This window comes from Pteropus alecto, unplaced genomic scaffold (assembly GCF_000325575.1).
Source record: "Pteropus alecto unplaced genomic scaffold, ASM32557v1 scaffold44, whole genome shotgun sequence".
Lineage (NCBI taxonomy): Eukaryota > Metazoa > Chordata > Mammalia > Chiroptera > Pteropodidae > Pteropus > Pteropus alecto.
In genome coordinates this window covers 5,500,801-5,513,631 of record NW_006436812.1, presented here as the reverse complement: position 1 = coordinate 5,513,631, position 12,831 = coordinate 5,500,801, and the positions used below count along the sequence as shown (strand labels likewise).

At 43.7% G+C, this 12,831-nt stretch overlaps 1 long non-coding RNA gene across 1 annotated transcript in view; it reads left to right on the top strand.

Annotated features, from left to right (window-relative positions):
• LOC102881029 overlaps positions 1-9,875 on the top strand; it is a 16,886-nt gene extending 7,011 nt beyond the window's left edge. The window contains exons 2-3 of the long non-coding RNA XR_439212.3: positions 7,995-8,078; positions 8,837-9,875. This is a non-coding gene — a long non-coding RNA (uncharacterized LOC102881029). The remainder of the gene's footprint in view (positions 1-7,994; positions 8,079-8,836) is intronic.
• The last annotated feature ends 2,956 nt before the right edge of the window (positions 9,876-12,831 follow it).

Genomic DNA, 12,831 nt, shown 5'->3' with positions numbered 1-12,831 from the left:
GAAGTCTTCTGAAGTTACCCAGGCACTTCTAAAGGATATTATTCCTCACTTCAGACTACCTGCCTCACTACAGTCAGGTAATGGCCAAGGCTTCATAAATAACACAGGAAGTCAGCTTCACCTTCATTATTCAGTGGAATTTACACACTCCTTATCGACCTCAATCCTCAGGAAAAGTAGAAAAAACTACTTAATAAAAACTCAGTTAACTAAACTTAGTCTAGAGATTGAAGAACCCTGGACTTCGCTCATACCCCTTGCCCTTATGTGCGTTAGCACCTCCCCTTGGGCCCCCTCTTTTCTCAGCCCCTTTGAACTCATGTATGGAAGACCTTTCCTTCTAGGGAACTCCTCAACCACAACGTCCCCCTTAGGAGGTTACATACCCATACTAAATCTAGTTAGACAAATACTAAGAGAACATGCAGACCACATCCTGCCAAAGCTGTTCACAGGAGATCTCCCACCTATTCCTGTAATTCCTGGTGATTGGGTCCTACTTAAGGATCTCTACTCAGATGATCTTAATCCTAGATGGCAAGGCCCCTATCAGGTACTTTTAACCAGCCAATTGCAGCTAAGATTACCGGACACTCAACCTGCTTTTATCTTTCCAGGCTAAAATGAATCTCCAATAGTTCAACAAGGGAACAAGTGCAACCAGACACCCCCAAATACCACAGCTATTCCATCGGATCTACAAAGCTTGGGCTAACCCAAATTTCTGAAGAAGAGGACAAATGAGTGAACTTTACTGTCTCTCTCCCCTCTGTAAGGTTCAGACTCTCCCCTTCATTCAGAACAGATAAGCCACTACCTCAATAAATTCTTTCAGCTTTCAGCCTTAGCACAGTCTCCCCTTCCTCTCCGTCTCAACATTTTAACTTTTTTTATAGGAATCACTTTTACACGGACACTTTGATTTCTCATGGACCAGTATCACTCACCTAGTAGATCCTGGGGGCGAGATTCCTCATCACGTAGAACAAGGACACCTCCCATTTCCACCCTATTAACTCATCTCTCCCATCAATCATCTGCCTCCTCTTCAGCTTTTGTACAGAGCTTTCTCACTTCTACTCATCTTAAGTGCTTTCTCAGTCCACCTGTTCTCTTCTCAGTAAGTCCAGCCCTACATTAGCCAAGGACTGCTGGCTTTGCCTTTCCCCTGCTTCATCGGCATATTCTGCACCCCCCATTCCTCTCACCAAATGGGACCATGTACAGACAGCCCTTTCATATCAAAAAGAAAAAGGATCCATTTTCCTTGAAAGGGCAGATACTCTACTTGAAGGTTACTCCACAGCATAGGCTAATCAAGCCTCTAATCTTTTCAATACCTATACCCAATCTCTTGCAAAGGTCACACATCCGTCCATACTGGTAATAGGACCTACAACTCTACATACCCATTTAATTTCCAAGGCTCCCCTTTGTTTCACAAGGACCAGTAGCAACATATCTGTAGGACACCTACCCGCCAATCTATGCAACCAGTTACAGCCCAACTACCAAATGGACACTGGACTCAACGGATAGACTACCGAGTCTCCCCAGAGGCTAATGGTCTCTTCCTACAACCCATCTGCTTCACAGGTTACCCTACAGTCCTTGCAACCTCTTACAACTGTTCCATACCCTCCCTCTCCCTTCCTTGGATTACAATTGTCTCTATAGTTCTCCAACACTTTCATTGCAAGCCTACTAATTCTCTTACTCATTTATCCCCCCTTGATTGGAGCTGCTATGGCTACAACTCTTATGGCCTGGAGTTCCGAGCCCCAGTCAGGACACACAGGAACAACCTATCCTCTTACTCATTTATTCTCCGTACATGTTTCCACTTGTATACCCAACAAAGGAGTCTTCTTTCTATGTAGAACTAGCACTTATCTCTACCTTCCCACTAACTGGACTGGAACTTGCACTCTAGTCTACCTCTGTCCAAATATAGATGTAGCCCCCAGTAATCAGTCCTTACCATTTCCCATCACACACTAGAGATATAAGGCATAAAAGGACTATTCAGGTCATCCCACTCTTAGTCACACTGGATGTTACTACTAGACTTGGAACAGGCATAGGGGGACTTGTCAACCCTCTGTATTACTTTGAAGCATTATCCAATGATCTCCAGGAAAGCCTAGATGAAGTTGCAAAAAGTATAATTCAATTACAGGATCAAATTGACTCCCTAGTGGCCATCACTTTACTAAACAGAAGAGGGCTAGACCTACAGACACCTAGAAAAGGAGGTTTCTGCCTCTTTTTAGAGGAATAATGTTTTTATGTTAACCAATCAGGACTAGTAAGAGATGCAGCTAGAAAACTAAAGGACAAAGCCACAACAAGATTAGAGAATGGCAGACGAAATCTTGGGATACCTGGCTCCTACCTTTTATAGGGCCTCTAACCTTGATTTTTTTCATTTTGGTTTTGGGACCTTGCCTACTACGCCAGATTTCTTCTCTCCTTCAGGACCGTTTCACGCGTTTACTAACCAGTTCCTAGCAGAAGTCATGCTACTTCACTCCGGGTCACAATACCAAGCCCTCTGGATGGCAGACACTACCAGTCACTACCACACTCCCGTCAACCATTCACTACCAAATCCCACCGCCTATTCAGCATTTACGGAAGGAAGAGTCACCATCCTATTCTATAAAACAAAAGGCTGGAATATTAGGTCCAGGAGGGCCCTATCCCCTACCCCTCATGTGGGAACTGGACCTTGCAACATCCAGGTTGGCAACAGCTACATGCTCACATCCTTTTTCACTGGACTAAGGGACTTTCCACTATACCCGCCAATTTACCCACTCAGAAAACTCCTGTCGAAAACGCCTGCCTTAAGCCCCATATAAGCTTTGAGTCTCTTCACATTCAGGGCTGACGCCATGTTCGGCTCAGCCTAGCTGTTACATGCCACAGTAAACTTAATCCCTTTGGCCTTGTGCATTCCTCCTTTGGCAAACCTAACAATACCCTTTCTTTGCACTTCTGCCCCTATTCATTTATTAGACTGAGCCTTCTAGAGAAGTATCCTTTTAGAATTTCTCTGGAAAGGAAGAAATAACTCTAGAACTTGACAGTAGCTGTCAAAATAGCCAATCAGGTGAACTAAATGACCCTTTAGCATTTCTGACCACACTGTAGCTGAATCTGGGAGCACTAATCATTTGTCCCTATTGGACCAGTTGGGTAAAACCATCAACTGATGGCAGAATCCACAATACATCTAATCCAATTCAAATAGATCCCTCAAACCCTTTCCCAGAATTAATACCCCATAAGGAATGAAGCCCTTTGAGGCATTAAGCCTATAAGAGAAAATCACAGGATTCGGGGCCTCATTATCCCTTGCACTAGTCCCAGTGACACTCCATTTTACCTGTAAAAAAACGAGGGATGAGGTTGGCAGTTTGTCCAGAACCTCAAAGAAAAATTACAATATGTCTAAATTTAGGTTCAATATTTGGGACATCTGATATCAGAGCAAGAACTATGCCTGGATCCAGGTAGGCTTCATGGGGCCAAGTTTCTCAAAGTTTCCCAAGGCCCGAAACAGTGCTGGTTGAGAGATTTTCTTGGGCTAGTTGGCTGTTGTTGAAACTGGATCCCAAATCTTTCTCATGACAAAGCCTCTGTATGTTTTACTAAAGAATCACAGTCCTGACCCAATTTATGGGAAGAATAGGATGACATAGCCTTTAAAGCCTTAAAGAATTCACTGAACCCTTCAGCTCTTGGGCATCCCAATTATCAGATTCCTTTTTTGTACACAAAAAGGAAGGGGTACTCATCCCAAGACAGTGATCACCATAGACCCCTAGGGTATTATAGTTAGCAACCGAGTACTCCCCTTGCCTTAGATCTGTTATTGCTACTACCCTCTTGATTAAACTCACAGAAGAAATTGTGAGATCCCCTTTAACCATCTTCATAACTCATGCAATAGAAGCTCTCCTGGGTACTCATCACGCCCAGCATCTTTCAGTCAGTCACCTCACATAACTTTCACATCATAACTTTAATCCAGCTACTCTTCCCTTCCAATACGAAGCTCCTTTTGACTACCTGGCACTAACAGATCACCTCCTGACCCCTTGTGAGTATCTGTCAGAGACTCCTTTGGGTAGTGCTGATTTCTCATGGTTTACAGTCAGCTTACATTTAAAAATAAAAATTGTAGGTACTGTGCTAGATATGCTGTTATAATCCCTGTCAAAGTGGTTGAGGTAGCATTTTTACCTTTGGCTACTTATGTGAATTATATGTCCTCACTTGGGCTTGTATTTTAGCCAAGGGCAAAAGGCCAACATTTATACTGACAAGTCGATATGCCTTCAGAGTAGCTCATGATTTTGGAATGTTATGGAAGCAACATGGCTTCCTTATTTCCAGTATAAATAAAATTAGACATAGCCTTATGTTCAGGAATTATTGGATGGATTAGCTATTAAGATCCAGGGCATTCTGAACTTGACCCTTTGGAAGCTATAAGAAATCATCTCGGTGACATTTTTATATGGAATCCTGCCCTTAAAGGAACCAACAACAGTCAAACCTCTGTCATGGTCCAAAGGGATATTTCCCCAGCTGATAATTCAGGAAAACTGGCCAGAGACACCCAAGAATTGGCTACATAAAAAGAAAAACAAGATTGGAAATATGACAATTATTGGTTTGATTTAAAAAAAAAAAAAAAAAAAAGCTCTGGTTTGGACCCAGTTCTACTGGAGACTCTAAAGTTTCCACTCCTAACTACTGTACATGCATTAAACCATTGGTCCACTGACAAAGTGATGACATTTATGAATCAGTATTGATGAGGAAGTATTAACAAGGCCATGAAAAGCACCTACCATACTTTTCGCATCTGTCCACAGTATAACCCAGGAAAGCCTGTTTGCACTGCCCCTGGACATTTTAAATTGCCTAATGGACCATTCGGTGTTTGGCAAATAGATTTTACATGATTTCCCCTGTCTCATGGATGTAAATGTTTTAGTCATGATCTGTGTTTTTTTACTAAACTGAAGTTTTCTCTTCTAAACGAGCTACTGCCTCTTCTATGGCTAAAGTTCTGGTGGAGGAGACAGGGCAAGTGGGAACCTCCAGAGGCAAACTGTTTTGGAAGCAGAGGGTCAAACTGGGTGTTGCCAACCCAGCTGTGTTCCTGAGCCCCTCTGGGTTACTGAGACTGGTTGAGTGGCAGTCGCACTCAGACCTGCCTGCCAGAGGAGAAGGCAGAGCCTCTGAGGTCTCCTCGTGGTGCTGGTATGTGGGGATAAAAATGTTAGGAAGTTCTTGCCAGTTCTGACTGGGGGCTCAGCCTCTGAGTGAAGAGGGTAGTTTCTGACTCAGTCCAGACCTGGAAGCCCTGGAGGGATCAGAGAGCACCAGGAAGCTTTTCCTCATCCTCTGGGCAATGCCAGCTGCTGGCTGGGAGCATTTAGCTGGAGCTCCCTTGGATTGCTGAGCTTTGAGATGTGTGCTTCCAGCGTTGTGAAATTCCTCTGGTTTGTTTATGGAAAGCTTGGGCTGGTGACATCTGCCGAGGAATCTCACTTTCCTCTTCCTAGAAAAGACATTGTTGAGGAATAGGTTTCTTGTTCTTTTAAAGTAGACATTTATGTTAAAGGAGTCAGTGGATGCTATGATCCCATGAGCAGTTCATGGGCACCTAATTTGCGCCCTATTGAAAAAAGACAGTTGAGGTTGCTGTCAGTCTGTAATGGACAGACAGATGGACACAGACCTGGGAGAGATCTGGGGTGCGGGAACAGTTGGGGAAACCTTGGGCCCGTGGCTTACTCACAGGGCACCTCTCAGCTTTTCCAGAGCCTTCCTTGTGGGCCAGTCTTGCATAACATGACATAACTCGAACAGCCAAGTTTCCCAGCACACCTGTAGCTTCCTTCCAGGAAGGAAGGCATCGTGGAGCCTGCCAAACTTGATTACACAAGCATTCTGACCACGGACAGCAGTTAGGCCAACTAATCAAGTTAAAGATTGACAAAAAGGCCCAGGTCCCTTGGCTCGATCCCTCACTGGGGGAACTCACAGCCTTTTGCACAGAAGTGGGTAAAATGGTCAGGGTGGAAAAGAAGTTTCTAGAATTCCTTGATAAGGGATTCCCATGAACTATAGTATTAAAGCCTGTTGCTGAATCGCTGACTCAAAGAGATTGAGAGAACATGAAAAACGTAATGGTTGATAGGATTATGAAAGTTGGGATATTTAAATAGGCTTGACATAAAGAAGTTGTGTCTCCTTTACCTAATGTTTTGTGGGGAGGGATATTATGTCCTATTGGGGGATACTTCCCTACCTAGTATTGTAAAACTGAGACCTGTTGATGAAGTCCTAATAGGGGCTACAGTTAGAAACATAAGAGGTGATGGAATTCAGGTAACAGTTAGTAGGAGAATTGGTACATTTGATCAGGCTTGATGTGAAGTGGCTATATTTCTTTTACCTGATTATATTATGGGGATGGACATTGTATCTGACTGGGGATCATGTCTCTACCTAATCTTGTAAAACAGGCACATAAATCCACCCATCAAGCCACATTAATTGGATGTGCTAAATGTGTACCTGTGCAATTGCCTGAACCTACGCAGTGTGAAACAGAAGCTGGAGTGCCAGTGGGGACAGATTTCTTGGCAACAGTCCATGTGGAGTGTAGACTGGGGCTGATGACAACACCCCATGAACACCTCCTAGTGATGACTACTGTGACTTTGACCAAGAGAATTTCCATTTGAGCGGCATTTACTACCTTGCTTTCAAATATAAATTGAAACTACTCCCTATGACTAAATGACATAAAATAAAACCTGAAATACCCACAGCGTCTTCAGTGACATCAGAGAAACGCTCTAATGGGTATTGTAGTGCCCCAAAGAGTTTGATAATAAAATGGGAATGGTTTGTACAGGATCATGCTGCCTGGGAACACAAGGAGATACGAGCAGGGAGCCTCTTTTCCCCTAGGACCAACTTCGGAATGGTGTGAGGAGCTGCTGGATTCTATTGTCACCTAGACAGTGCCCTATAGATAGTTCTTTACTGACCAACAAAGAGCCGTTTGGTTCATGGATGGCAGTTCCACAGTGAATGGACAATATCCTGTTTGGAAGGCTACCACTCTGATGGAAGAAGGTAAAAACAGATCAGCCCAGTCGAGTCAGTGGCCAATGGCCTAGTCATCCAGTCAGGGCACGACTGTGCAAATCCTTGTGGGAATTTGAGAGGTGCATTAAAGTAGGACATGTTAATGCCATCTGAAGAACCCCCTCCCAAGTGTGGAAGGTTTGGAAGGTAGACACCTTTCAGTGTGCTCACTTGAAGTGGCCACCTGGGCCCATGACATGAGTGGACATGGGTTGGAGCAGTGCAGAGATGGTTTGAATCTAGACATAGTCTTCTTGCACCCTGTAAGGTACAAAATGCCAACAAGAACTGTTGTCTGTCAACAAGAGTTAGACAACAGATGGCTCTGGGGAAGATACTTCAAAGGAAGTGGATTACATTGGACGATGCCAGTAGCCTGGGTGAGGGTGGGCTGTAAATGAGTCCTAACGGACTCTTAACTCTGAACTAGGTTTTGCATTTTCAGTGGCAAATACAAGTGTTCAAAATCCTGTAAAAGGATTGGAACGGAAAATACTGCACCAGTTTGTACCACCAGATTACATTTCTTCAGACCAAGGGACACCCTTTACAACTGATAATGTCCCACAATGGGCAGAGAGGGGTCCTCCTCAGTACAAGTTTGATAGAGAATCGAAATGGGCAATTAAAACATTGGTTGTCTAAAACAGCAGAAAATAAAGGCATGGCGGGCTGGCTTACATGCCTTCTTGAGTGTATGCTCACGCTCAACATGAATTGGGGCTTAGGGATCTAGGGAAGGTGTGGGAGCGGATGCTGGTTTGAGTTCTTCCCCACATCACTGCGACTTTCTTTTTTTCTTCCTTATGCAGTGGTCCCAGGACCAGGACTTCAACTGCGGGTGCTGGAAGCAGGGAGGATTCTTAAGAAAGTAATTATACTGGTAAACCTTTATGGTATGTATATACAATGGAATATTACTCAGCCATTAAAAAAAAAAAAGAAATCTTAACATTTGCCATGATATGGATGAATCTATGCTGAGTGAAATAAGTCAGAGAAAGATAAATACTATATGCTGAGTGAAATAAGTCAGAGAAAGATAAATACTATATGATTTCACTTATATACGGAATCTAAAGAACAAAAGAAATGAACAAACTAAACGAAAACAGACTCACAGATACAGAGAACAAACTGGTGATTGCCAGAGGGGAGGAGGGTTGGGGGACTGCGTTTAAAAGGTGAAGGGATGAAGAAGTACAAATTAGTAGTTACAAAACAGTCATGGGGACTTAGAGCATAGCAAAGAGTATATAGACGCTATTATTGTAATAGCTGTGCGTAGTGTCAGATGGGTGCTAGAGTGATTGGGGGATCACTTTATAAATAATGTAAATGTCTAATCATTGTACTATATACCTGAAACTAACATGAAATAAAGAAGAACAGAAAAAAATTTTTGGTGAGTGAAAACTTAAGTTTTTTTTTCATGATAATAAGTGTTCTTCCTGGTGCTCTGACTCATGGGTCTTGCAAGAAATGGCTCTTAGATTCATGTTCTTACTCTTTCTATTTAATAACGTCCAGATCGTCCGTTCTTTGTTAGATTGGACTTTGTTATGCAGGTGTAAAAAACTGCCCAGGGTTTTTTGGAGGCAAAGGGAGTGGGATGCAATATCTAATGGGAGAATAATTTTTCTCACTCTTTCAGGACAGGTTCCCAGCAAGTGAAAGCTCTGGAAAATCTGACTGGTTTCTGCAGGCTGTGGGAGGGAGGCTGAGCAGCAGAACTCAAAGAACCGATCGATATGTCCACAGAAGAGCTGACGGGTTCATGGACCGCTGGATTACCTCAGAAGTCCTGGAAGGGTCCATTTCATCTTAGATTCATTCAAGAAATATGAGTTTGTTATCTCCGTTGTGGGTTGAACTGTCACCTTAAAAGATATGTTGCAGTGCTACTCCCCCCAGCTGTGAATGTAACTTTTTTCGGAAATCGAGTCTTTACAGATGTAATCAAGTTGAGCTCATACTAGATTAGGGCGGACCCTAATCCAATATGACTGCTGTCCTTCTAAGAAAGAAGAGACGCAGACTCGGACACAGAAGAATGCCATGTGAAGGCAGAGGCAGAGATTGGAGTGATGTGGGGCACGGGGGTAATTTTATGTCAGATTTCCTAAGGACCTGATGGGGCAGGTTGTGCCTTCGCCCCATCAGGCAGAATTTGGGCTGACAGTAGATGGTGCTGTTTTGCCTAGTGGTCAGGAGAGCCCACAAGTTCTGTACCTGTATGACCCTACCCTGTGAGGGTGGCCTGAGGAGGAGGTACTACCTAGACTAGCATTGCTGCCTGCAATCTAGACCAGCACAGTGGCTGAGCCTAACATCCCTTCTAAGGATGGAGAAATCTGGGTAAAGATAAATGAATGACAAATAGAGAGAAGGAGAAACAATAGCAGAGGGCAAAAAGGGATGAATAACTGGGTTATGCAGCAAGGGAAATCCAACATTTTATTTATGCCTTGAGAGAGGCTCAGCCCAAGATGGTACTGCCTCTTAGCTCCATTATACTAGATGCCTGAAAGGGTGAAGCCATGTGTTTGCTGAGACCACGCATACTGTTGGAACATGACAGAGTTGAATGGCAGCCTGCAAACCTCAGGAACATTGCCCTGAAAGATATTTACATATGATGATAGACTGGATAATTATTAATGACTGAATGAGATTCTAGTAATGTGCCAGTATCCTGACTTATATGATTGTTTTGCTATGAGGGATCAAGTTCTAAGACTAGGGAGTAGACTGTGATATTGTAATTTGTAAGCTATTTAGTCTTTATCCACAGTTCCTGGCTCGCAGCTCCCCAAACCCTTGGAATTTTCTAAGTGTACCTTCTTAGGTTACTGAGGTGGCTTTCTGAAGCACCTAAGGATGGATCCTGGTTGCCAATGGAGCTAATCATGTGATTAGTAGATTGGACTTTCTGTCACCACACATACACACACACACACACACACAGACACACACACACCCACCCACAAACACCTCAGGGAAGGGAGAGGATCTGGAGGTTGAATCAGTCACCAATGGCCAATGACTTAGTCAATCATGACTCTATAATGAAGCTTCCATAAAAGCCCAGGTAGACAGCACATTGGTCCTTTTGGGGAGAACTTCTACATTAGTGAACACATGGTGGGGAAAATGGTGTACCTGGATGGGGCATGGAGGTTCCATGCCCTTTCCCATGCCCTGCCCTATGCATCTCTTTTATCTGGCTGTTCCTGAGTCATATTCTTTAATAAGCCTGTGATCTAGTAAGTAACATGTTTCTCTGATTTCTGTGAGCCTCTCTAGCAAATTAACCAAACTCGAGGAGGGGGTCATGGGAATCTGATTTATAGCCAGTTGGTCAGAAACTCAGGTAAGAGTCTGGGCTTGCAGCTAGCATCTGAAGTGTGTTGGGAGCAGTATTGTAGAACTGACCCCTTAACCTGTGGAATCTGATGCCACCTCCAGGTAGATAGTGTCAGAATTGAGTTGAATTCTTAGACAGCCTGCTGGCGTCTGAGAATTGCTTGTTGGGTGGGGAATATTCCCCCTTTCCACGTTGCAATTGGGTCCAGGAACCAATTCAAACCTGTAAGAAGTATTGACTTGTAATCCTGGAAAACTAGAAGCTAGAAGTTTCTTCAAATTTCTGAGAGAATGTGATTTCCATTCAGAAATTCTATACCCAGAAAAACCTTCCATTCAGCAGAAAGCCGTTGATATCAAAAGGACAGATTACATAGCTCCTATATCCTCATTTGCATGGTGCCTGTGCTGAAGCTTAGAAAATGGATGTGCGGATTGGGGCAGGAGGCTCCCAGCTCCCAGAGGAAGATCTCCAGAGTAAATATGGAACTGATGGTAGGTGATCTCATGTGCTTGAGGATCAGGGAAAGTTATCGCAAGGAGCTTGACATATCTCTTGGAACATTTGTGGGAAAATAACAAAGTAAATATATAAAAAACAAAGTAAAATAGTGACAGCACAATGAGAAAGGAGATGTAATCATAGTACACTATTTGGCTCAGCAGAGAACAATATTTATTTGGTAATAATAGAAACACTGGCTGATGATTTAACCAAAATTGAGATAAAGTGATATTCGGAGAATGGAGAGATGAGAAGGGTATTAGGGGTGCAAGAGAGCCAAAGCTTCATCAAAATTAGTAGGAAGCCATTTGATGCTACCTAAAACAGATAGAAAATAACAGTTTGTAATCTAAGTCAGTGGTTCTCGATTGGAGGCAATTTTGCCCCCAAGAACACATTTTTGGTTGTGGAGTGGGAGTGTTAGTGGCATCTACTGTTGCATTAGTTTCCTGTTTGCTTCTATAAAAAATTTAGTGGCTTAAAACAACACAAATTTACTATCTTATAATTTGGGAATTCGGAAGTTCAAAATGGGTCTCTGATAAAAATCAAGGTGCAGGTGGGCTATATTCCTTCTAAAGGCTCTAGGGGAGAATCCAGTTCCTTGCCTTTTCCAGCTTCTAGGGATGCCTGTATTCCATGGCTCATGGCCTCTCCATCCGCAAGGTGCATCTTTGCAACCTGTTCTCCTTGTCACCTCTCTGACAGCCTCCCTCCTCCACACTGAAGAACCCTTGGGATTACATTGGGCCCTCCTGAATGATTCAGGATGATGTGCTTATATTTCAGCTGATTAGCATCCTTAATTTCATCTGCAAGTTTACCATGTACAGTGAATATTCACAGGTTCCAGGGATAAGGGTGTAGACATCTCTGGGGAGGAATTATTCTACCTACACCAATGAGTAAAGGCCAAGGATTCTGCTAAACATCCTACCATACACAGGACAGCCCCACAGATGTCAGTAGTGCTAAGGTGATAGATTTGGCTTCTGGCTAGGAGGAGGCAAAGGGAACCCCCTGAGGAGCTGAAATCTCCATCTGGGCTGTGGGCACAGATATATACATATGTAACATGTAATTATTAGTTAAGTTCATGGTTTTAAATTTAAGTTAGAAGCAGTTGTCCATGGAGAACAGGACTAGGATGTGAAAGAGTGGCACAGGGACAGCTTTATTTTTTCCCCTTGTACTAGCATTTGATGTATAATTTTTTTAGTGGCAAAATAGATTTGCTCATTCACTGTCATTAGGACAGAGTTCATGTTGGAGACCAGGCTCCGTGCTTGAGGGTGGGGGCACAAGTAGGAAGCAGACATGGGCCCAGCCCATCGAGGGCTTGGTCTGGTGTGTGTGGAAGGCATGTGCAAATAGTCTGAAGCCATGATCAGTCAATGTCTAGAAGGGGGCTGTCATGTGGATGAAGGGAGAGGTGAGCCCCAAAAAGGAGAGTTTGCTCTCATGGGCTATTAGGATTATCACCTGCCATCCAGTTTGGCTCCAGACTTCTGGTGGGGGAAGTGAGGGCCTCTTGTCACTGGGCCTCTGGGCTCAGGGCTGGGCCAGGTACTGAGCTCTTCTTTTGTGCCCCAAATTGGGAGACCCAGGGACCATCAAGCTATTTTACATTTTGCTCCCCCAGCTTGGCTCTGGGCTCCCTCTGCTGAGTGCCTTCCGCACACTTCCACCTGACAGGCACCCCCTACCCTTCTGTTCCAATGTGGCCTTAATACTTCTTCTGCACCCTGACATTTCACTCCCAAGGGTCCACAGCCATA